Genomic DNA, 24205 nt, shown 5'->3' on the forward strand with positions numbered 1-24205 from the left:
AAACAATGAGAAAAGTGCCAACATAACCATATTAAAATGGACCAAGAACACGAGTAAACAGAAATACAAATGTTCAACAAACATGTAAAATACTCGTATACATTAATCAAAAATGTAAATCAAACCAATAATGAAAATTCATTTTGCCCATTAATTTGCTGTAGGACAGACACTCTTTCACATTTCTGGTCAGAGTTCACACTGATAGAAACTTTCTTAAAACAATAATATTAATCAAGAGTCTTAAAAATGGCCATATCCTTTCATTATGCTCTCCTACTTCTACGAATGCTCTACTGTCAGATAAGAACACAAAGACTCGCTCACAAGGTTTTCCATTTCTGGAGTAGCTCAAAAGTTTTAGGAGATGGGCTCTACATCTGTTACAGTTGTTAGCATCCAAATGATGGAATATTATGTAGCCATTCTTATCATTATTTTTTTAGGGAAATGCCCATGATGTAACGCTAAGGGAACGACTTTGGATGTGAAACCTGTACATACTGTATATTTTAAAAGACTGAAAACAAAAACCTAAAGTTTTCAGATGGGATAGGGTGTGGTTTATTTTCTCCTTTTATGAGTGTGGTTTCTTTCCCCACAGTAAAATATATTAATTTATGATAGAAAACAAGTTGTTGAAAACAGCGTGACCTTCTTTGTCTGAACCCCTCATGCGGACTCGGATGGTTGGAGATGGATGTTTTCCCCAAGTGGTGGTGGCCAGGGTTGGGGACAGTGTGATGGGGGGAGTGGAGGCACATTTCATCCCTGCAAGCGTGGCCATCTCTCACAAAGCAGACCCAGCATTCCCAAAGCTTCTTGTATATAAGTTTCTTCTGCACTTGGCAAATCCCTCAGGACAGGCTTTCCCAGCCTAGCTGGGGAAGAAGAGTCTTCAGAACCCCAAAGAGCTATGGCCTCACTTGCCCACCACCATCGACATATCTGTCCCTTTGAAGGGGAAGATACTGTCAAATTAGGGGTCCTTTAGGGTTGATTAGAGGTTTCAGTTCTCTGTGTACCATGAAGCCAAAAGGGCTTTATTCTCTATCTTGGCCAAAGGCTGGCACAGATAAGCTCCACAAATCCCAGTACCATCTGGCTCTGGGCTCCATCACATAAACTGGGGAAGGAACTTTAAAACACACCCAGCAGCTCCAGGTGGGGCTGCAGAGCTGTCCTCTTTTAGGGTCTGCTCCAGCACTGGATAGGGGCTGGCTGAGCCCCTTGTTTGCATCTCTTCCCAACTCAATAGTCACCACATTGGTAGCTTAAGGTTGGCCATTGTAGGAGTATTTATACCATGGAAATAGACAGTACAAATTAGGATTTTTTTTCTTTTTTCTGAAGAGCCCAAAATTACCACTGGCTGTGCTTAATTCAACAATGATTTTATTATCTCTCACAGTTTGTGTGTGACAGGAAATGAGGAAGGGCTGGATTGGATGGTTGTGGGTCTCTCGTGCGCAGAGAGCAACCGGAGGCTAGCTGGAGATCTCCCGCACCTCACAGCCATGTGCTTTCTCCATGTCGGGGGTTTGGGCTTCCTCACAGCACGAAGCCATCAGAATGCTTACATGGGGGGGGTCAGGGTTCTGGGGAGACTGTTCAACTCACTGCCTTTTATGGCCTCACGCTGAAGTTGGACAGCATCACTTCCGTGCATTCTATTGCTTACCAGTGAGTCAGAAGTTCACCTAGTTTCAAGGGGAGGGGAAGTAGACTCTACCTGTTGGTGGGTGGGTGTTAAGTTTCTCAAAAGCATATAGAATGAGAAATATCATTAGAAATAATGCTTTTGGAAAATATAATCTGTCATAACGTTTTAAAATACACGTTGGGGTTTGCCTTCAGAGGCTACAGAGCATTTTTCTAGATATTCACTGGGCATTGCTGGTCTTCCTCTGTTGAGTGTGTATTTAATTTCTGAGGATACACAAAAAGTATTGAAAGCCAACTCTAGTAAACAAGGCAGACAACTCTCTTGGATAATAATAATAACAGAAAAGGAGAAGTCACAGTAGAAATGCACTCAGCTTTCATATGAGTCCTTACCTGGGGCCTGAAGACATTTGCAAAAGAGGATGCCACAGCCCTTCTCATCTCCATCTCAGAAATGAGTATACAACCTTCTAAAGGGACTACTTTGAAGGGCAAATTCTTCCAGGCTAAATATTACAAAAAGTGGCATGTTTTACTACAAAACCTGTCTCATTGCTGTATAGCACACTGTACTTTTCTTTTCATCAAAGTATTTAACGTTGCACCAGGCACATGATAGGGACAAAGTAAATACCTGGGTGATTGATTTACGTTCCAGAGCAAAAATACGCCAGCCCCTGGTTCCACGAGGTCCTTAGGTGCTAGTTATAATTGGCCAACTGTAAAAAAGAGAAGCTGACTCTTTCTCTTCAAAACCTCTTAAATAAAATCTAATGTGTTTAGACTGGAGGACTTGGGTATAAATAAAAATGTACATTTCTCTAGATATATACTCTTGAGTTATCTCTTTCCAAAGTCCACAAATCTGTGTATCTATTTCCTCTCATACTTGTCGGAGGGGATCAGAGGGGCTGGAGGAGTAGATGGCGCCCCAGGTACTGTTCCAGGTGTCTTCATGGCCTGGAAGGCAGACTCAGCTGGAACAGTTGGCTTATTTCTCCTCAGGCCATTAAGTTTCCTCTTTTAGTTCTCAGACCCCAGTTGACTAATTGCTCCTTAGCCATCAAATACTTATTAAGGTCCTCACCTGTTCTGTCACCAGGACAGGATACCCATGAAAGTCCTTATGCATCTGTGCTTTCCATTAATAGGAGCTTAGAATTTCCGATGCATCCCCACCAAAGACTAAGGAAAGGACTCGGAATATTTTTCAGTAGGACCTGATTGTAGATATGTGGGTGCTTACATGCGATGGCAGAGACATTTCTTCTCACCACATATCACGTGCCCTGCCATGTTTCCCAGTCCCCTTGCAGGTAGGTGGGTCCACGTGACTAGTTCTAGCCAATGCTTACTGGGGTTCCAACCATGAGACCCTCACTGAAGACATTGTCTCTATACTGGGAAGCCATGTGCCTAGCTTAAAACCATGAATTCAAGAAAAGGGGAACAGCAGATATCAGGGTATACAATTTGCAGTCTGTGTCTCAAGTACTTGAAAAAGTGCCTGGTACTTAGTGAGCAGACAATAAAAGGAGACTAATATTCTTAGCAGAAGTCTGCCTTGGGGGATGGAGCTACTCTGCTTCAAGCACATCAAAGACCTCACCTTCATGCTCAGAATAGTTTACTTTTGTTCTCAGGTTGTGTTCAGTATACAGACTGTCCTTCTGTTTCTACAGATTAACAAAAACAATTTCAAAATAAAAAGAGCAAAAGCAGGTGTGGGAATAGACTGAATCTTATGTTCCCTGGGAGAGAAAATAGCTGTACCCAAATGATACCAAAAGCATTGGTGCAGCAAGGTGGCCGGGCGGGAGCCCTCAGCGGAAATGGCTCCTCCAGGGAAAGGGAGGGTTTTGGATAGCCATACCCACGTGAAATGAAAACGGGAATTCTTTGGTCCTTCCCTATGACATACTGGGCACAGGGAGGCATGTCACCTGGTTTCTTTTTCCCCAGCTTATGGGTGAAGGCGGAGGGAAGGAGAAGAAATGGGAAAGAAGACAGACAAGGCTGGTTGAAAGCCTGGGACCCAGGGGAGGAGGAACTGCTACTCCCAAGGCTTTGGTTGCCATGGTTGCAAGTGAGCAGCTGCCCCTCCTCCACCCCAGGTTTGCATGACAAGTGAGGGGGAGGCCAGTGTTGTCTTAACCTTTTCCATCTCTGACACTCTGGCTACCTTGCTGGAAGGGGAGGCAATAGAGGGGCTCTTTGCTCCAGCTCAGTCAGCTTCTCGTAGAGGCTTCACCTTGCAAATGTTGCCATATGTGCGTCCCTTGTGTTCTAAACTTGCAGTTCTCAAAGTGTGGCCCCAGGACCCCTGGGGTTCCCCAAGAAACCTTCAGAAGATCCACTAGGTTAAAACTACTTTCATAATAATTCTAAGATGTTATTTGTCTTTTTCGCCCTTGTTCCCTCATAGGTATATAGTGCAGTTTTCCAGAGGTTGTATGATGTGTAATGTTGCACTGGAGTGAATACAGGAGCAATGGTGAGAATCTACCTGTCTTCTGTTAACCGAGATCTTAAAGAGATTTGCAAAACTGTAAAACAATGCCACTCTCCTAGACTGAAATTTTTGTTTTGGAGAGTATCATTGTTTTTCCTAAAAATGTGTTATGTGTGACTATGTAGTGGGATTATTACATTATTTTAAATGAATTAATAAATAAATATTTAAGATGTTTCATAGTTTTAATTTCAAATATGGGAAATGTCAATAGATACAACTCAAAGTCAACAAAAGCTCTTTGGGGTCGTCGGTGATTTTCAAGGTTAAAGAGGGTTCCGAGGCCAAGGAGTTTGAGAATCATAGCTTTCAACAGTAGGACGTTCACACTCGTAGCGTCTGCGTACACACCCGTGTGACTCAAAAGTCTACTGTGTCCATTATGCTCCAATATAAAATAAAAAAATAAAACAACCATGAAATTAAAAAAAAAATTGTCTGTTGTGACTAAATATCCTTTCCTACCTCCAGGTCAGAATTTGGCAGACTTTTCTGTAAAGCATCAGAGAGAGTAAATATTTTAGGCTTTGTGGGCTGTACAGTCTCTGTAGCAACTACTCCACTCGGCCGCAGGGTCACAAAATCAGCCAACAACGGTCAGGAACGAATGGGAGTGGCTATGTTCCAGTGACATTATTTACGGACCCTGAAATTTGAGCTCTGTATAATCCTCACGTGTCACAAAATATTCTTCTGCAAATATGTTTCTTCTTCCCCCAAAATAGATTTATAAATCAGATTACATCCTTGTTTCTGACTTTTTCATTCTGGAAATGGGATGATGCGGGCAGCATCCCCACTGTGCTCAGTGCCATCGATGGCCTTCAAATTCAGTGTGTGATGAAGGGTCAAGGGTGTGACCTGGAGCTTGCTTCTGCGAGGGTATGTGTAAGCTGGGTGCTTGTGCCTCAGATAGACTCCTGTAAAGAGCCAGCCAAAGGCGGGGGTGGGGGAACATACAGGTTAAAGAAAGAGGAAGCAGAAAAGTTCATTATGCTGAACTGGGGTCCAAATTGTATAACCACCTCTGTCTCTTTTCCCCATTCATTCAACGTACACTGTATTTAATGAGTGCTTACTATGAACCAGGGACTGTAAGGGTTAAAATATCCAAAATTTGCATCCTATTTTTCCATAGAGATTTCTGGAACACGTTGGGGAATGCTTTTTGTGAATTTGCAAACAGGGAATCCATGAATAAGGAGGATAGACTCATGTCAATGTATTGTTAGTACCCGAAAAGATCTCAGGATAAAACTGGTCCACTCACTCTGGAGGCGAGCTGGGCCATGTGTCTCTAAAAGCTTTAACTCTGAGAGTTCGACTTCTGAGAATTATCCAGAGAAAATCATCAGGCAAGTGAGTGAATCTTTATGTGCAAGGATGTTCACTGACGAGTTGTTTATAATATAAGGGAATACTATGTGGTCATGAAAAATAATGAATTAGATGAATATTTGTTAATATGAAAAGAAGTTCATGAAATGCTGTCAAGTAAAAATGTAGCCAAACAATAGTATAACCATGTACAAATAAAAATTTTGTGTGAATACATATATTCCATTTATGATGTGTGATATAGACATATCCAGTTTATTATATAGATATATTGAGTTTATGGGTAGAGAAAACTCTGGAAGGATATATATATAAGGACCTTATATACAAGGTCCCATGTCTGAGAGTTTGGACTGTAGATGAATTTAATTTTGTTCCTTGTACTTCTCAGTGTTCTCCAAATTTGTTTACAATGAGACAGCTACCTTTATCACTTAGAAATGTATTATTTTTATAATGATCATTTTGGGGGTGCTTACTCTCTGCCCAGCACTGGGCTAAGTTCCTTAACTCTTGACTCTTTATTAAAATTCTACGAAACAAGAGTTGTTTACATTTTATAATTTGTAATAAAAATAGAAAAAGTCTCAAGATCCCTTAGCTTCATTCCACAGATTTGGAAGGCTCTGGAAGGCCGGCTCCCTCTGACACGTCTTTGCTGCTACTCTGGGAACTAAAATCAGAGTCTCTGGCCCCAGTCCCCACTGCTCAGAAAAGTGCTGAGGCCTGGGTCTTCCCAGCCAGGACAGAATTCCTGGGGCTTGGCCACAGGGACAGGGCAAACAGATTCAGGCAGGAATTTTGTCTGTCTCCTTCTTTGTTTTTAAAAGAAATAGCCACTGCCTAAGCTAGGTTGAGCCCAGTATTATTTGGTTTTCTTCAGAGGCGCGCAAAGATGAGCTGCTGCCTTTTGGTTCTGTGGGGCTGCCTAGGTAGCAGCAAGGTCTGGGAGAGCCTGTGCTCGGAGCCCAGACCTGAGTCCGTTGTCAGCAGGGCCCATTACTACGAGGGATGAAGTTAACCGATGTAAGCGCATCGGCCTGAGAGCTTCTGCCGGCGATTTATCCTTTGGAGCACGGCTGTATTCTCAACCTGGATTTTTCTAACAGTTAACAAATCAAAAATGACCAAAGATGATAACGGGGACAAAGTTCAGGCTGCAATCCTTTCTGCAGGCACCCTTCCCTACCCAGTACCAGTCTCCGTAGTGTTGCTTGAACAATCCTTAGCTTTCTAGCTTTTTCTTTATACTCTACTTCTTATGAACTGCAGTCTTCTGGACTGGAGGTCAGAGGACTTGGATGCAAGTCCCGCTTTGCCACATTCTGCCTGCATGACATTGAATTAAGTCACTAACTCTTTCTGGTCCTCAGTCTACCCATTTGAAAAATTAGGTCTAAAAATTAGGTCATGTTTTGATTTGCTGATGGTTTAAAAAAAAATACTGGTTGGAGGGCTTCCCTGGTGGCGCAGTGGTTGGGAGTCCGCCTGACGATGTAGGGGACCCGGCTTCGTGCCCCGGTCCGGGATGATCCCACGTGCCGCGGAGCGGCTGGGCCCGTGAGCCATGGCCGCTGAGCCTGCGCGTCCGGAGCCTGTGCTCCGCAACGGGAGAGGCCACAGCAGTGAGAGGCCCGCGTACCGCAAAAAAAAAAAAAAAAAAAAAAAAAAATACCGGTTGGAGGATACAGCAATTAGATCACGTCATTGTAGAGACTGGATTCTCCTCCTGCCCACTGAGGTGTAGCGTCTGTGAAAGCAAACACAGCGTTTGGATTTCTGCGATGCCAAAGTAGTAGAATGAATGCACAGCTTGCTTGCCAGCATCAATGAGCTTAGCTGGGGTATTTCTATGGGCAGGGGCGCGGGGGGGCCTTCCAAAATTACACCACACAGGGGTCCCCTGACCTACATGAAAGAAGTCAGCACCCCCTGGGGCCGGTCAATCGGGGCTCCTCAGATCACGTGGCAGAATTAGGCACGGTTTATGGTTCTTTTCAGGGAGCTGGATTCTCTAAGAATGGTGTAAATGTCAGTTTCATGAAAATCCATTCTAAAAGTCCTGATCAACTTCTCAGTCATCTTCTCCCCCTTTTCCTCCTTGCTCTCCCAGAGCACTGGGGGTGCTTCTGAGATCAGACAGCATAATTACAAATGAACTGGGGCTCTGGGGATGGCTTACAGCTTAATTAGCTCCTGTCCCTGCACTGTCTCTGCTTCTGGGCCTCACGCTTGGGGCAGGAATCCCGACTGGTAACGAAGAATTCAGAGCAGGAGCGCCCTGGCTTGTTCACCTGCTCTCCTCGGTCCACCTGACACTCACATCCAGGCTTCACTGCAATTAGGCCCAGCCGAGGAGAGGGAAAGGCCTCTGTTTGTGCATCCGGAGCTGGGGAGGGGTGCTTGTCTGAGCCAGCCCGGAGGCAAGGAGCACCATGGAATGTGGAGTGCGCACCTGCCTGGCCCAGCCCAGGTCAGGAGGCTTCAGGCTGCAGGTGTGTTTGGGGGGGGGCGGGGCGCGTCTGGAGGGGAGGGCAATGAAGACACCTGGGGTTAAAGGGACTCATACTTACATAAAGGGGCTGGGAGGGAAGGGATGGCCTGAGATAAGAGCTGCAATGGCCCCTGGGCAGCAGAGCTGCTTTGTCAGCAGGAGTCAGGGCCCCTAGAAATGGCTCTGGGCTGCACAACATCAAAAAGAAGCAACTATACAATCACACCTGGGTGGCCCCTCTCAAAGAAGAACACAAACCCGTAAACTGATTTCTTGGTCCTGGAGGCTTTCTGGTGGTCTAAGGGTTGGGCTGTCACTGAGTTCCTAGCTCGAGGTAAATTGCTCTACCCTACAGGGAGCTCACTCCCCTCGCTCCTACAAAGGAGGGAACGTGGAGGAAGAATCCTGCTTGGAGGCAGAAAAGAGAAGCTGTTAGCTGGGCAACGATGCTTGTCCAAGAAGATAACGGGAGAAGAGAGAAGTGATTCCTCCGTGCCTCTGACCACCCCGCAACACCCGCAGTCCCCAGCCAGGCGGGTCTGCAAGGGCCCTAGAGGCACTGGACTTGCCAAGACCCAGACTCTACAGAAGAATTTAAGCCACATCCCCTCCCTCAAAGAGAGGGAGTGAAAAAACAAACCCTAAATGAATACGTGTTGAATTGAATGTCTACAAGACATAACATTACATCTAAAAGTCGAACACCACTCTGCTTTAATACAGTACTTATATAAAAATGTGTTCGAATATTAGCCAGGGATGTATTTTATTCTGTTTGATATAATAGGGAATAGCTTCCCCAAAAGCGAGTTCCCTGGGAGCCCGCAAAGCTCTTAACAAAGACCTACTCCACTCCGGAAAGAAGCAAGAGATGGAAAATCCATGAGCCTACCTCACCATGAAAAGGCTGAGGCCTCAAAGACCACAGCCCCTTGGCCTTGGCGGGATGCCCTGGACCAGCGCCTGACCGTCACCTCTGGGGATGAACTTCTTTGTCAAAGGGATCCTCAGCGTTCACACCGTGAGGTTTCCATACACCTGCTGGTTCCAAGGAGGCCTGCTGCAGACCTGGGGCTTTTTATTTCGGAAAGAAGATTAAGCGGGGGCTGTCAGAGTGAGCAAGAGATAACTTTCCATCTCTCTCCTCTTATCTCAGAGCAGTCATCCTCTGCACCCCTGCACTACTGCCCTGAGAACGCCCTTTGTGCCTCCTTGGGCTCTGAACCAGGCTCCACTTTAGTTATATTGTTAGGGAAAGATTGCTTCTGTGCACGGGGGAAGCCGGCGCCCTGTTTGTATTTTAAACAGCCGTTGACCACCTGCCGACCGCATGCCTGGCAGGTGCTATTTTTAAGGTGTTCAGGGGCCTGCAGGGGAGACAATTATAGCACAACTGAGAAAGCTCCAGGGCGGGGGAATGAACAAGGTGTTTCAAGGCCTGGGGAACACGGGGCTCATTCTAGCTGAAGGTGGGGAGACCACACAGAGGAGGCAACTACTGGGCTCTGCCTCTGACCGTGATCGGGGTGTTCCTGGGTCCTGGCCTGAGAGCGGGTGGGGATCAGGGGTCAGGGACAGGGATGTGGGGCAGGGGACTCAGGCTGGAGAGGTGGGTTGAGACCCAAGGGAAGGACCCCACACGCTGCCCCAGCAATTAGAAGGGTATCGCCTAGTCTAGGGAGCTACAGAAGGAATCCAGCAAGGGAACATTGCTTTGGTTTCCCTGCTGGGAGGTACAGGCTGGAAGGGAGAGGAAAGGGAGGCCTCTTCCACTGGCTGCTTGTCAGCCACAGCCATAAATGGGCCACACTTCTGTGCTGTCCTTCCACTGTCCCCCGTGGCTCCCTTTGGAGCTTTTCTGCCTATTAGCAAGTGATGTTTCCATTAAAGCTCCAGCTGGGTTTGGACCTAGATGCAGAGCGCATCAGAAACCCCCAGGCCTTTCTACTCTATGTGTGGTCCAGGTACCAGCATCATTGGCCTTCCCCGGGAGCTTGTGAGAAATGCAGAACCTCAGGCCCTGCCCCAGACCCACTGGATCTGATTTCTCCAGCTCACCAGAACAATGTGACTTCCCGAGAGTTCCTAGACCAAGAGTGGCCGCTGCCTGGGGCCACGTGACCTCTAGGATGGACCCTTCCACTCCCGGGCTCAGGCCATGGAGGCCAGGGCAGGAGCAGGACCAGGATTTCCCTCCAGGTACTAAGCGAGCCTTAGCTTCAGGTTTTCGGGTTTTCAATATTCCGGGCAGGAGGCCAGCCAGAAGGGGCTCAGTCACTCTCAGGCACATGGCGTCGGGAGCACTGTCAAGAAACAAAGCAGGGGCTTCCCTGGTGGCGCGGTGGTTGAGAGTCCGCCTGCCGATGCAGGGGACATGGGCTCGTGCCCCGGTTCGGGAGGATCCCACATGCCGCGGAGCAGCTGGGCCTGTGAGCCATGGCCGCTGAGCCTGTGCATCCGGAGCCTGTGCTCCGCAACGGGAGAGGCCACAACGGTGAGAGGCCTGCGTACTGCAAAAAAAAAAAAAAAAAAAAGAAACAAAACAACCCGGAATGCAGGTGAGCTCATGCCAACGTGGAGCCCCAGGAACTCACGCTCGGGCACGTTGCATGTGTTCCAGTGAGTAAGCAGCCTGTACAGGTAGAGCCATGCACCTGGACCTGTCAGCACTTACATTACCCACGATTATCTGGATTTTCTTTCCATCTGGCCCCAGAGAAGGAGCCGCCACACGAGAGTTTAGCAGAGCGAAGTCACTGGCCTCACACTTGGTTAGAACAGTAACCACAGATGCAAAAAATAGCCAGTTTAACGTGTGAGAGCGTGTGCGTGTATCTACAGGGGCGTGGGGCTGCTGAAAGACTCCGCACCTGGTCGAAGGAGAACTTGCAGGAAAGCTCTCTGCTTCTCTGCAGGTCCCAGCGTGAGAAAAATTTCTCATCTCCTTTAGGGCCTTGAGCATTTGAAAATAATAAAAAGGAAAAGTTTTGAATTAAAATTTACGGTTGAGCCTGCCTGTCTGGGAGGAGCTGGCTTAGTGGGCAAAGCTGACGCCAGCCAGGCTGCAGGGGCTGGGAGAAATTGGACACCAGCATCCTTGTAAGTGAGGGGGGACGACTCTCCCATAGACCAGCATGGTGTCCCCTCTTGGCCAGCCGTTCCCAGCTCCGGCTGCACACCGAATGCTCCTGCAGGAGTGTTTTAAAAATGCAGAGGCCTGGGCCACACTGTACAATGGGCCCATCTGATTCTCTGAAGGTGGGGACCACTCACAGGAATATTTTTAAATCTCTCCAGTTGATTTTAATGTGACACCACGGTTGAGAACCACCAAAGGTTCCAAAACTGGTAGAAAGGGAAGGGGGGGGCTCCTAGTTTCTGCTCGGGGTCAGTAGTACATGCCTCGGTGGGTACGGGAAGTATGATGTTAGCTTTCGGCTCTTTGGGAGTTTTTTTTTTTTTTTTTAATTTTTTTTTTTTTTTTATTTATTTAGTTTTGGCTGTGTTGGGTCTTCGTTTCTGTGCATGGGCTTTCTCTAGTTGCGGTGAGCAGGGGCCACTCTTCATCACGGTACGCGGGCCTCTCACTGTCACGGCCTCTCTTGTTGTGGAGCACAAGCTCCAGACGTGCAGGCTCAGTAGTTGTGGCTCACGGGCCTAGTTGCTCCGCGGCATGTGGGATCTTCCCAGACCAGGGCTCAAACCCGTGTCCCCTGCATTGGCAGGCAGATTCTCAACCACTGCGCCACCAGGGAAGCCCTCTTTGGGAGTTTTATCCGCCTAGAGAGGGTCCAAAATCGATAGGGAAAGTAAGGCTGACAAACTCACCCGCAGGGATGCGGTCAATCCAGCGGCCATCCTCACCCCTCCTTGCCTCTGGGCAGCAAGAACACTTCTGATTTCCATGTGGAAGACTTTTTCCAAGAACTTGAACATCCATGGTCTTATTTTAACCTGTTACTAGTTTTCTATTGATGGTGTATTTGAACAAATGTAGTAAATGTGCCTGAAACAACACAGAACCTTACAGTTCTGGAGGTTAGACGTCCAATACAGGCTCACTGGGGCTGTGCTCCCTCTGGAGGCCCTGTGGGGAAATCCATTCCTTCCTTTTTCCCGCTTCTAGAGGCTCCCACATTTCTTGGTTCGTGTTCTGTTCCTCAAATCACTCTGATCTCTGCTCATGTCACATCTCCTTCTCTGACTCTTTCTCTCCTGTCTCCCTCATCTAATAACCCTTGTGATTACGTTGGGCCCTCCAGGAGAGTCTTCCCATCTGAAGATCCTTAATCATATCTGCAAAGTCTCTCTTGCCATGTAAGGTCATGTTCATGGGTTCTGGGGATTAGGATGTGAACATCTTCGGAGGGCCGTTATTCCATCTCCCACACCTGACAGCAGCCATGTGAATCAGAAGTGCATTATTATACCCATAGACGAGAAAACTGTCACCCACACAGAGACAGGCAGCTCCTAGATTGTAAACGTGAAATCACATTCTTGTAACTCCCCGCCTGGTCACCACTGCATCTGGCACCTGCCTCAGGATAATCACCCATCTCAATCCTCCAGCCATGGGCTTCCTTCTTCTTTCCATAAAGTCCAAGGTCTCTCCTGTCCTCTTGTGGCATTGGTGATTCTTACACTCTGTGTCAGCTTCGTGGGTACCCAGCAACTGATACAAAATGGTGTCACAGGGAAATCCATTGCTACAACCGGGTCAGCGTGTATCACAATAGGGCCCAGGAAGTCGGGATCTCTCTCTGAATTGACACACATGGCTCTGGGTTCTTGGATCCCCCTGAACAGGTCTGTATACACACACGTGATAGCACGTGCCTCTCCTCTATGACATTTGTCAGAATTCCACCATCATTTATGTACTTCTGTAATTAATCTTGGTCTTTCCCTCTCAACTATAAACTCCGTGAGGACAGAAAACACACTTGCTTTTGCTCACCATGGCACTTAGGGGATGTTTAATAAAAATCTGTTAAATGAAGGAATATTTGCCAGCAGTCTAAGGCTTATAGAACCACTTCTTTGCCTCTTGAAAGCTATGGTTGATGATATTAATGTTCCCATCTACTGCTTTCCCTGTAGGAGAGCCAAACATCCCCATTCATTGACATGTGACCACAGGGGATACTTCCCCGCCCCGCTTCCAGGCTTGGCTATGTGACTTGCTTTGGCCAGTAGAATATGAATGGATATGACAGAAGCCATGTCTGAGCAGCTTTAAGGGCAGTCACATGGCTTGGCTCTGCCTCTTGTTCTTTTCCCTTTGCCAAGAGAACACAATATCCCAGCTACGGGCTGCTCCCTCTCAGGACATGTCCCAGAATGAGAAGGTACATGGAGAAGGACCAGAGTGGCCACCATGCAGCTCTCAACATGAGCGAGATTGAAGCTCTCATTTCTGTAAGATTTGGGGATCTTTGTTACTGCAGCATAACTTAACAAACTCTGATAACCATGGACGTCTTTATCGGGACACATCCAGCTTTCCTTTCTCCCAAACGGAGACCACGGTTCTGCCACCTACAAGTTGCATGATCTTGAGAAAGTCATGTAACATCTTTTGGCCTTAAATTTCTACACCAACATAGAAAGCTTCTTCCCAACTTTACAGTCAGCAGTTCTAAAGAACTAGCCTATCATTTGACACTTGACCTCTGTCCTTCGTAAATTGTCTTTGCACATTTTAGTATGGTACCGGAGAGGTCACTCCAGATTTTGAGTCCAGTAGTTATGTGTTCTTGGGCAAATTGTTTTATCTCTCTTTTACTTGTAAGTCTTCTTATCTATAAAAGGAAAATGTATCACACAGCATTGGGGTAGGTCATCTAGCTCATAATGTATAGTCAATAAATGTAAGTATCCTACCCTTTGTCTTATTTTTCTTGATCAAATCGATCTCTTTGAGGTTCACTTCTTTGCAGTTCATATGCCCTGAACCTGGGTGCTTCCACAGGAGGGGGGTAACAAAATCCCTGGATAAAAACCCACAAAGCTGTATTCTGATGTTCACGTTCATGGCAGCGTTATTCATAACAGTCCCAAGGTGGAAACATCCAAGTATCCATCAAGTGATGAATAGATAAACAAAAGGTGGCATGTCCATACAATGAAATACTGGTTGATGTTACAACATGGATGAACCTTGAAAACATTATGCTAAATGAAAGAAGAATGTCACAAATGGCCACATATTATATGCTTCTATTTATATTAAATGCCCTTAATAGGCAAGTCCAAAGAGACAGAAAGTAGATTAGAGGTTATCTAATCTGGAGGCTGGAGAGGGTGTAGGGGTTACGGGGGGAGCAGGGGGTGGTAATAGCTAATGTGTTGGGTTTTTAGGGGGTGTGTGAAAATGTTTTGAAGTTAGATAGAGGTGATAGTTGTACAACTTTGTATATATACTAAAGAACATTGAATTGTATACTTAAAAAGAGTTATATAGTGTGAATTACATCTTCATATTTTTTTAAAGAAGAACCCCCAGAGGGATGAAGAGGGATGAGTAGCCAGTGGTTGATGGCTCAGGTTGAAGGGCATTGCCACATCCATCCCTCTTCTCAGCCCTCTCAGTGTTACCGGGCTTTGGTCTCCTATTATCTTTCTTCTTTTCTACTGATGTCATATGCCCAAGCAAGGGGAAAATTTTGTTGCTTAGCTCAGAGGAAATGATTGAGATTTTTCAAAGATTACTTTATTAAAAATTTTAAAAAGAGCAGAGTGGGGAATAAAAATGTAAAAGACTTCCCTGGTGGCGCAGTGGTTAAGAATCCGCCTGCCAATGCAGGGGACATGGGTTTGAGCCCTGGGTTGGGAAGATCCCACATGCCACGGAGCAACTAAGCCCGTGCACCACGACTATTGAGCCTGCACTCTTCAGCCCGCGAGCCACAACTTCTGAGCCCGCGTGCCACAACTACTGAAGCCCGCAAGCCTAGAGCCCGCAACAAGAGAAGCCACTACAATGAGAAGCCCGCTCGCCGCAACTAGAAAAAGCCCACGCGCAGCAACGAAGACCCAACGCAGCCAAAAATAAATAAACAAATAAATACATTTATTTAAAAAATAAATTAAAAGCTTAAAAAATGTAAATGCTTAAAGTATGAAGGAGTTAAAAGGTGGAAGTGTTCTGGAGTAGAGATTCCTTGCTGTATTATAGCCACAAGTACAAGCCAGCTCATGGATCTTGAGTCCCATCCACTCAGCCCCTTCTTAAAAAACCAATCCTGAAGTCCCCTTTATTATTATTTTTAAAATTATTTTATTTTATTTTTTTTGCGGTACATGGGCCTCTCACTGTTGTGGCCTCTCCCGTTGCGGAGCACAGGCTCCGGACGCGCAGGCTCAGTGGCCAAGGCTCAGGGGCCCAGCTGCTCCATGGCATGTGGGATCTTCCCGAACCGGGGCACGAACCCGTGTCCCCTGCATTGGCAGGCGGACCCTCAACCACTGAGCCACCAGGGAAGCCCTATTTTTTTTTTAAATAGCTTTTTTTTATTTTTGGCTGTGTTGGGTCTTCATTGCAGCACACGGGCTTCTCATTGTGGTGGCATCTCTTGTTGCGGAGCACGGGCTCTAGGCGTGCAGCCTTCAGTAGTTGTGGCGCATGGGCTCAGTAGTTGTGGCTCACGGGCTCTAGAGCTCAGGCTCAGTAGTTGTGGTGCATGGGCTTATTTGCTCTGTGGCATGTGGGATCTTCCCAGACGAGGGCTCGAACCTGTGTCCCCTGCATTGCCAGGCGGATTCTTAACCACTGTGCCACCAGGGAAGTCCCCTAAGTCCCCTTTAGAAGCTCTGGACAGTTTCCTCCATCCCTCCTTCCCTTTCATGTTGGGCCTGAACACCGGCTGGTCACAGTGTGATGGGAATTTGGCAAGTAGGTTGTTAGTTCTCTCAGTATAGATTGCCACCTTCTTCCCCTCCAAATCCAGGGACCAAGACATGGGTGGGTGGGACAGAGCATGCATAGAGACCCCCAGCTCTCCGTCCAACACCCCCCCCCCAGAAGGAAAGGGCTGTTTCCTCACTCTGCCCCACAAACACTTATGCAGGACTTATCACCCAGAACCCAGAAAATTATAACTTTTCTTTTCTTCCCAGGACAATGCAGGTCCCTCACCCCAGGTCATCTTCAATCCACAGGTTCAAAGATGACCAAGTCAACTGTTAGAGCATCCTAGCCAAATGAAGACAAATAAACAATTACTCTTCCCTGCTTTTGTTTGTATATTTTCAGATTGTCAGATCAAATCAAAGTGTGACAAGCCTAATCGCTGGGTATGTTTTAGATCTGTCTGAGCCCTGCTGGTCACTTCTACAGGCCACCTGGAACCAATTGACAGGAAGCAGCGCACACATGGAAGAGAGTGGGGTCTCCAGGGGCAATCACCCCATCACAGGTGTGGAGGGTGAGGTTCCCCTTTCCTTGCCAGTCGCCCTTACCTCTGAGGGGGTGCTGGCGTTATCTAGAGAGAGTTTGGAATATGGGAGCATGACTTTTCTCTTTCCTCAGAGCTTTAGAAACTTATTTACCAAGTCCTCCAGTTCCTGGGTCGAAAGGGCTCACCACAAGGCCTAAGATATCCCACAAATGAGTCAATATTTATCACCCCGGGCATCAGCTCAGGTGGCTTCCTGAGACTATTTGAGTTCCACTTAACTACTGTACATTGATCGTCTGCAGGAGACCTTTCACCTGCTGGTCCCTCTCTCTTTATTCTACCGCACAATTGGGAATACACTTGACTTTCAAAGGCTCAACGTGTGCCATTCAAAGGAAACATGTTCACCTCATTTTTAAGCCCTATCTTGCTCCCCTGCAGTCTGAATAAACATTACTCAATAGCCAATGTTACTTAGGCATCAATCATTTCCACTTCAAGGAGGAGGTAAAGGGAACAAAGACATAAGAGCACAAAAAGATTGAAATTAACCTCCACCGCTGGGTGCTTTCCAAACTTGTTCAGATTATTTCTTCAAAAAGAAGCCCCAGAGAGCTGACATTACCTGAAGTTCACTGAAATTCTCTTTCTCTCAAGGATTACACTTGAACATGAAGTAAGTATCTCGAAAGCCCTAGGCAGGCGGTCAACTCGGCTAGTGTGTGAGTATTTGCTCTCTCGCTCTCTCCTCTTTGGAGTAATTTCCACACACTTTTGACATTCCTTTCTTCTCTGGTGCACCCTCCCTCAGAGAGTTCTCCGCTCAGTATCTCCTTACAATACATCTCCTGGTCCATGGGCTTCTATTTCCTTCTCTTTCTCCTTCCTTCCTTTCCCTCTACCCAGCCCCTGGAAAATAAAACCACCCTCTAGAAAAATTGGCCTCTGAAACCTCCCCTTTCTCTAATCTTATTGACCAATGGGAGCCATGTTTGGCTCTGAGATGCCAAAGTCCCACTGTTGAGCAGGGGACCTTGGTTTCTCAGACCACCTGCACTCGACTCGCACAAAGATTCCCCCAACCTCACTGCCTTTACTGAGTTGGACTCTGGGAAGCGGCCCAGGGAATCTGTATGTTTAACAAGCTCATTAAGTGATCCTTTCACCTAGTGAAGTTGAGAATCCACTAATACTAAGGAGGGAGATGGCTTTGGAGTCAGGAAAACACTAGCTGGATTCTGTGCTTTGCTCTTTACTAGTGGCATGATTTTTTAATAGCTCTATTGAAATACTACATATCATGCAATTCGCCCATATAATTTGTACCTACAATTCAGTGGTTTCTAGTACATTCACAGAGCTGCGCGTTCATCACTACAATCAATTTTAGAACATTGTTAGTTCACCGAAAGAGAAACCCTGTATCTATCAGCAGTCACTCTCCCTTTATTCTTAGCCCTTCAGCCCTAAGCAACCTCTAAGCTGCTTTCTGTCTCTATGGACTTGCTTATTCTATTACAGAATTGCATGTCAATGGAATCATACAACAGGGGGCTGTTTGTGTCTGGGTTCTTTCATTTCGAATAATGCTTTCAAGGTTCATCCATGTTGTAGTATGTCAGTACTCCATTCTTTATGGCTGAGTAATATTCCATCGTGTGTGGGTACACCATTGTATGTATTCATTCATCTGCTGGTGGGCATTTGGGTTGTGTCCATTTTTGCGGTTACCATGAATAAGGCTGCTGAGAACATTTGCATATAAGCTTTTGCATGGATGCATGCTTACATTTCTCTTGGATATATAACCGCGAGTGGAATTGTGAGGTCATATGATGACTCCAGGCTTACCATTTTACATTCCTACCTGTAGTGTAGGTAGGTTGCAATTTCTCCCCATCCATGCCAACACTTGTTTTGTCCATCTTTTTTAAAAAATTATTATTAGAACCATCTTAGTGCTGTGAAGAGGCCTCTAATTGTGGGTTTGATTTGCATTTCTGTAATGGTTAATGATGTTGAGCATCTCCTCGTGCACTTACTGGCCATTAGTGTGTCTTCTTTGGAGTAGTTGCATGATTTGGGAAGGTATGTAATCCTTAGCTTTGGTTTCCTTGCCTGTAAAATGGAGGTAATCAGAAGGTGAGTAAATGAGGTAATGAAGCTGGAGTCCCTGATACATAGTAAGCACTCAGCGAAGGTTTACCCTTCCACACCATTGATAGGAAACACAGTAGCCTAGCTAGGCTGGAACCATGATTCCCAGAATTCCCTGTACAGTTCCTGTACAGTTCTGGGTTGAGATTGCGTTAGACTGAGCACAGACACATCTCTGGGGAATTTGGAAAGCGCAAGTGGTGCAGTAGCCACTTCCGGCTCTGAAGGTCGGTATAAGGCACCGCGGCAGCTCACGTCTGTGGCCGCCGCTCCGCCGGCTCACTTTGCAGCGAGGGCAGCGCGTACACCAGCAGCTCCAGCAGCCCCGCTGCATCTTCTCCTTCAACTGCCCCCAGTCCTGGGCCGGGGGCCTGTGACTTCTGTGGCACAGGGCATGGTTTCTCTGCGGGTCACCCACGTCGCCCAGGTTGCGTGGGAGACAGGTTTGGGTTCCAGTTCCCCAGCGGATCCCAGCTGAGCCTTGCTCTCCTCTGCTTCCCATCAGCCTTCTTTCCTCACTGCTGCTCTGCTGACCTAATCAACTTCAGACTCAACACCAGAGGCAACAGCCTCGCAGAGAATTTTCCACCAGCTTCCTGTATTGCATAACACCCGGTTCTTATAATACATCCTCGATTCTCTGTCTCTCAGAGTGATTCTACTTCTCTGAGTTAATCCTGGGCAGTACAATCACCGAGGGCAATTATGATGCCTCCCCCTCTAGAGAAACCATGGACCTGGATTTCTGAAATGTGGTCTTCCCGGAGAAATCATATGCGGTTCTTCTCAGACCTGTAACCCCAGGGCTCCCCATGCAGAGGTAGAGGGACCTTCCACCTGCTCCTCCTGTGTTAATTTTCTAGCAGTGCTGTAATAAATTACTACAAACTTTGTGGCTTAAATCAACAATTTGAAAAATCAAAATTTGTTAAAAATCAAAATTTGTTAAAAATCAGGTTTATTATCTTACAGTTCTTGAGGTCTTAAGTCCAAAGTGCATCCCATTGGGTTAAAATTATGGAGTCCTCTGGCTGGGTTCCTTCCAGAGGCTCTAGGGGACAGTCTGTTTCCTTACCTCTTCCAAGGAAGGCTTCCTTCATTCTTTGGCTTATGGTCTCTTCCTCCACCTTCAAGGCAGTAGCCTCTTCGAATCTCTCTCTCTCTCTCTCTGAGACACACACACACAAAACGATCCTCTTATGAGAACTTGTAATTATTAATATACTATGCCATCACAGGTAACCCAGGATAATCTCCCCAACCTAAGATCCTTAACCACATCTGCAAAGCCCCTTTTGCCACATGAGGTAACATAGTCACAGGTTCCGAGGACCAGGACTTGCTATCTTTGGGGGCTATCATTCTGCCAACCACACCTCCAAATCCACTCCCTTCACCTCCTCCAGGCTGCTTGGCACCCCCAGAGTCTGACCCAAGTAGGAACTGCACCTCCTGGCTCCCTTGCCCTCTTGCTTCTGATAGGATGCAACCAATGGGAAGCACCACCAAAGATCAGAAAACAGAGTAGAGTCCCTGGTTCCCTCCCCCGGGGGATGTGGAAGATGCATCCTTCTACCAAAGGTTTCGGGATGGTAACATCACCCTTGCCTGCCCGCCTGCCCCAAGGTCTTGCTCCATTCCTTGTTTTTCTTGTAACTCTGCATATACCTCTTGAAAAAGTTCCTGGTCTGGCATAAATATAACTGTTCAAATTATAAAACTCTTAGGACATAACATAAGGGTAAGTCTTCATGACCTTGGATTTATCAGTGGATTCTCAGAAAGACAAAAAAAAGCGCAATCAACAAAAGAAAAGATAGGTAAATTGGATTTCATCAAAATTAAACGCTTTTGTCCAACAAAGGACACTAGCAACAAGGTGAAAAGACAACCTACAGAGTGGGAGAACATGTCTGCAAATAATATAGCTGCTAAGGGTCCAATATATAAAGAGTGCTTAACTCAATAATAAAGGCAACCACCCGAATTAATAAATAGTTAATAAATGAGTGAAGGACTTTGAATTTCTCCAAAGAAGATATACAAATGACCAACAAGCACGTGAAAAGATGCTCAACCTCCTTAGTCAATAGGGAGATGAATATCAAAACACAATGAGACACACTAGGATGGCAATAATCAAAAAAAAAAAAAGGAAATAACAAGTATTGGTGAGGATGTAGAGAAAGTGGTACCCTCATACACTGCTGGTGGGGATGTAAAATGGTGTAGCCGTTGTGTAAAACAGTTCGACGGTTCCTCAGTACGTTAAACATAAAATTACCATACAGTCTAGCAATTCTACTCCTAGGTATAGACCAAAAAGAAAGCAGGTGTACAAATAAATACTCGTATGTGAATGTTCATAAGTAGCAGCATTCACGATAGCCAAAAGGTGGAAAGAACTCAAATGTACATCAATGGACAAATGGATAAGCAAAATGTGATATAGGCAAACAGTGGATATCATTTGGCAATAAAGAGGAATGAAGGCCTGATACGTGCTACAACATGGATGAACCTTGAAAAATTATACTAAGTGAAAGAAGTCGGACAGAAATGGCCACGTATTGTAAGATTTGACTTACATAAAATACCCAGAAAAGGCAAATCCACAGAGACAGAAAACAGGTGAGCAGTTACCAGGGGCTCGGGGGAGGTGAGAACGAGGAATGACTGCTTAATAGCTACAGCATTTCCTTTTGAGGTGATGAAAATGTTCTAGAATTAGATAGTGGTGATGGTTGCACAGCTCTGTGGAGGCACTGAATGCCAGTGAATCATACACTTCAAACTGATTTCAATGGTAAGTTTTGTGTGTACAAAAATTCCTTTTTAAATTACTGTAAATGTGCCACATGACTCCTGCCAGGACTAAACCCCCAGACTCTGGCAATTCCACCGAGGGGTCATCACTTCCACGATGGGACCCTAAATCTCAGCTGATCCTACACATTGTGGGAGCAGCTGCTGTTTACTTGTGGAAGGATCCTTCCCGTAAAAGTATATCTGCTTCGGGAAACGCAAATAAATTCTCTGCAAAGGAGGGTCAGTTCATCTCAGCAGCTTCTGCTAACCAGAGCATGGCATGGAGATCAGAGCAGGTAGTTTGAGGCACAGCTTCCAGAAACTTCTTGAGCAATATTGGAGACATACCTGAGGCCACCCCAGGCACTTCTGACAGTTCCACTGGGGAGCTGAGGACAGTCGGTTCTCTTACTCCAGACAGTCTGCCCAGAGGAACGACTGTTTCGCTGGAGATGTGGTCTGGGCAGAGGTTAGGAGGCATCCACTAGCCCGGAGTCCAGCTTAAGGGAAACCTCTGTATTATCTTCTAAGTCATGTGGGACCCCTGAGCCAAGCCAGCTCCCCTCACTCTCTCTCTATCCGCCAGAGACACCAGGCCCTTCCTGGCTGGTTGTCCAGGTGGGGGTCCTAGCTGCAGCCTGACATGGTTCCCCAGGCACTGCCCCCCAGGTCACCCCTCCTTCCCGATCCTCACACTAGGAATCTCCAGAAATACTCTCTCCTTTCACGAACGCCCAAGTTTAGGCCAATCTCGCCCTGTTTATGACGTTCACCTCTTGCCCGTCACTCCATCCCGGCCCCCCTTCTCCTCCCTCACTGTCATTGCTGACCTTGGTCAGTTACATTTCTGTTCCCTTGCTCCCTGGCTCCGAGGCCAACTCCTTGTTCCATTACCTAGTCATCCTCCCAACCAGCTCCAATGTATGAGCTGAAAACACCTGCTTTTAGACGCTCTCCCAGCAGATAATTTGTGTCCACCGATGGCAGAAGAGCCAAGGCAAGGAGCCTGGGGAGGGGAGGGCTGTTCATTGTCCGGGAACGTTCATCACAATATGACACAAAGTTCAAGGTTGCTGCCAGCCGGGCTATTTCCCAAGGTGCTGGAGTGGGGTACATGCCTAGGGAGGCCTGCAATTTATGAGGCTTTAAGATCAAAACAAGGTCAGGGGGAAAATTGGCAGACTCACTGTGAGTCTAAAGTGATTTCAACTAAAATAGGTAGAGAAGATGGAGATCGTAGAAAAAGGAATTTCAGATTTAGTGTCTGATGTTCCGGCTCCTAAAAATAGGCAACCTCTCGGGCTGTGATCTTGGCTTTCTCTCTGCGTTGTCTCTTTTGGAACTCGCTGTGCAGATGTTTCTGTGCTAACTTTCTACCTGAAGGCTGCAAAGCCTCTATTTGGAGTCACAGCACACTTCAAACGCAGTATATCTCTAACTGAATTCATTGACTCATTCATTGATGCATTGATTCATTCCTTCGCTGTGCTTCTCTCATCATCAGCATCTCTAAACTTCTCAGCATCCTGGCTTCCCCATCCCTTCCATTTCCCACCCCTGCAACCCCCAGCTGCCTGTCAATGCCCACGGATCCCTGCTTATTAGTTCTCTGGGCTCCAGTCTACCCTAGACCCCAAATCCAAATTCTCTGAAGCCTGCCTCCAAGCTATCCATCCCTGCTACAAGCCTTCAATTTATTATTGCGAAAACTCCATCTCATTCATTCTGCAGCTAATATTTCCTGAATATTTATTACGTGTTGGGCATTGTGTTAGGGGCTGGGATTGTAACAGTGAACAAGATTCTCAGGGCTCATGATCCAAAAAGGAGACACACATGAAGTTGAAATACAAGGGTGAAAAGTGCTGTAATAGGGAGGGAGGTGAGTGTGCCTTGAGGCCACAAAGAAGGACACAGACCTCAGATATGGTGGGTCAGGAGAGGCCTCCAGTACTTGAAGGATCGATCTAGATTCCTTAGTGAGGGTTCAAGGTTGTTCATACCTGGCCCAGATTCCCTCTCCTGCCCTCTAGCCTCCTCACATGTTCCATGAAGCGCCCACAAAATGATCCTGCCTCTTTCCAAACAGACCAACACCCTCCTACTGCTAAACATTTTTTTCATTCTTCTTTCTCCCTTGATTATCCTTGCTCCTTCCCTCTATATGTCAAATTACTACTGAGTCTCCACGAGCCACAGAAACACCACCCCCTCCCTGAAGCCTTCCTTGGTTTCTTTACTGCCCTTGTCTCTTTGTATGTGGTACATTGCAGTGGTCTGTATACTTCTTTGTGCCATTGAACTCCAGGGGCAGGGACCACATTTTGTTCATTTTTGAAAGCCCTAGAGGACCTTCTTACCATAATGCCCTGCACTGAGGTGAGGGTGATGATGAATTAAGGAAGATGCCCAAGAGGATATTTTGTCCCAGCTACACTGAAACACGAACGGGCCACACATAGTAGATTTGGACTGTTCTGTGTGCACTGCTTCCTTGTACTGAAACCCTCTGTTAACTCATCTCCCCAAGTACTAGTCTGGGAAAAAGTCAAGGGCAAGTCACATTTATCTGTATGTCCCCGGGGCCTCAGCTTGCACCTTCTAGGTCCCTGGTAAACCTTTCCTGACTCTGACCGAGAGCACATACTTCTGACTCTTTCGCTTTCCTGTGCACAATCTCCTCCCGCGTTGAGACTGAATTAAAGCTCTTGCAAACATAACCACATCATCTTTTTCTCTCATACATTTGGTGAAGGAGAACTTGCTTTCATTCTGGGCTCATTGATCCCTGCCATCCTTTGCAATCCATCCTTCTCTGCTTCTCAACTG

Source organism: Phocoena sinus, chromosome 16 (assembly GCF_008692025.1).
Source record: "Phocoena sinus isolate mPhoSin1 chromosome 16, mPhoSin1.pri, whole genome shotgun sequence".
NCBI classification, from domain to species: Eukaryota; Metazoa; Chordata; class Mammalia; order Artiodactyla; family Phocoenidae; genus Phocoena; species Phocoena sinus.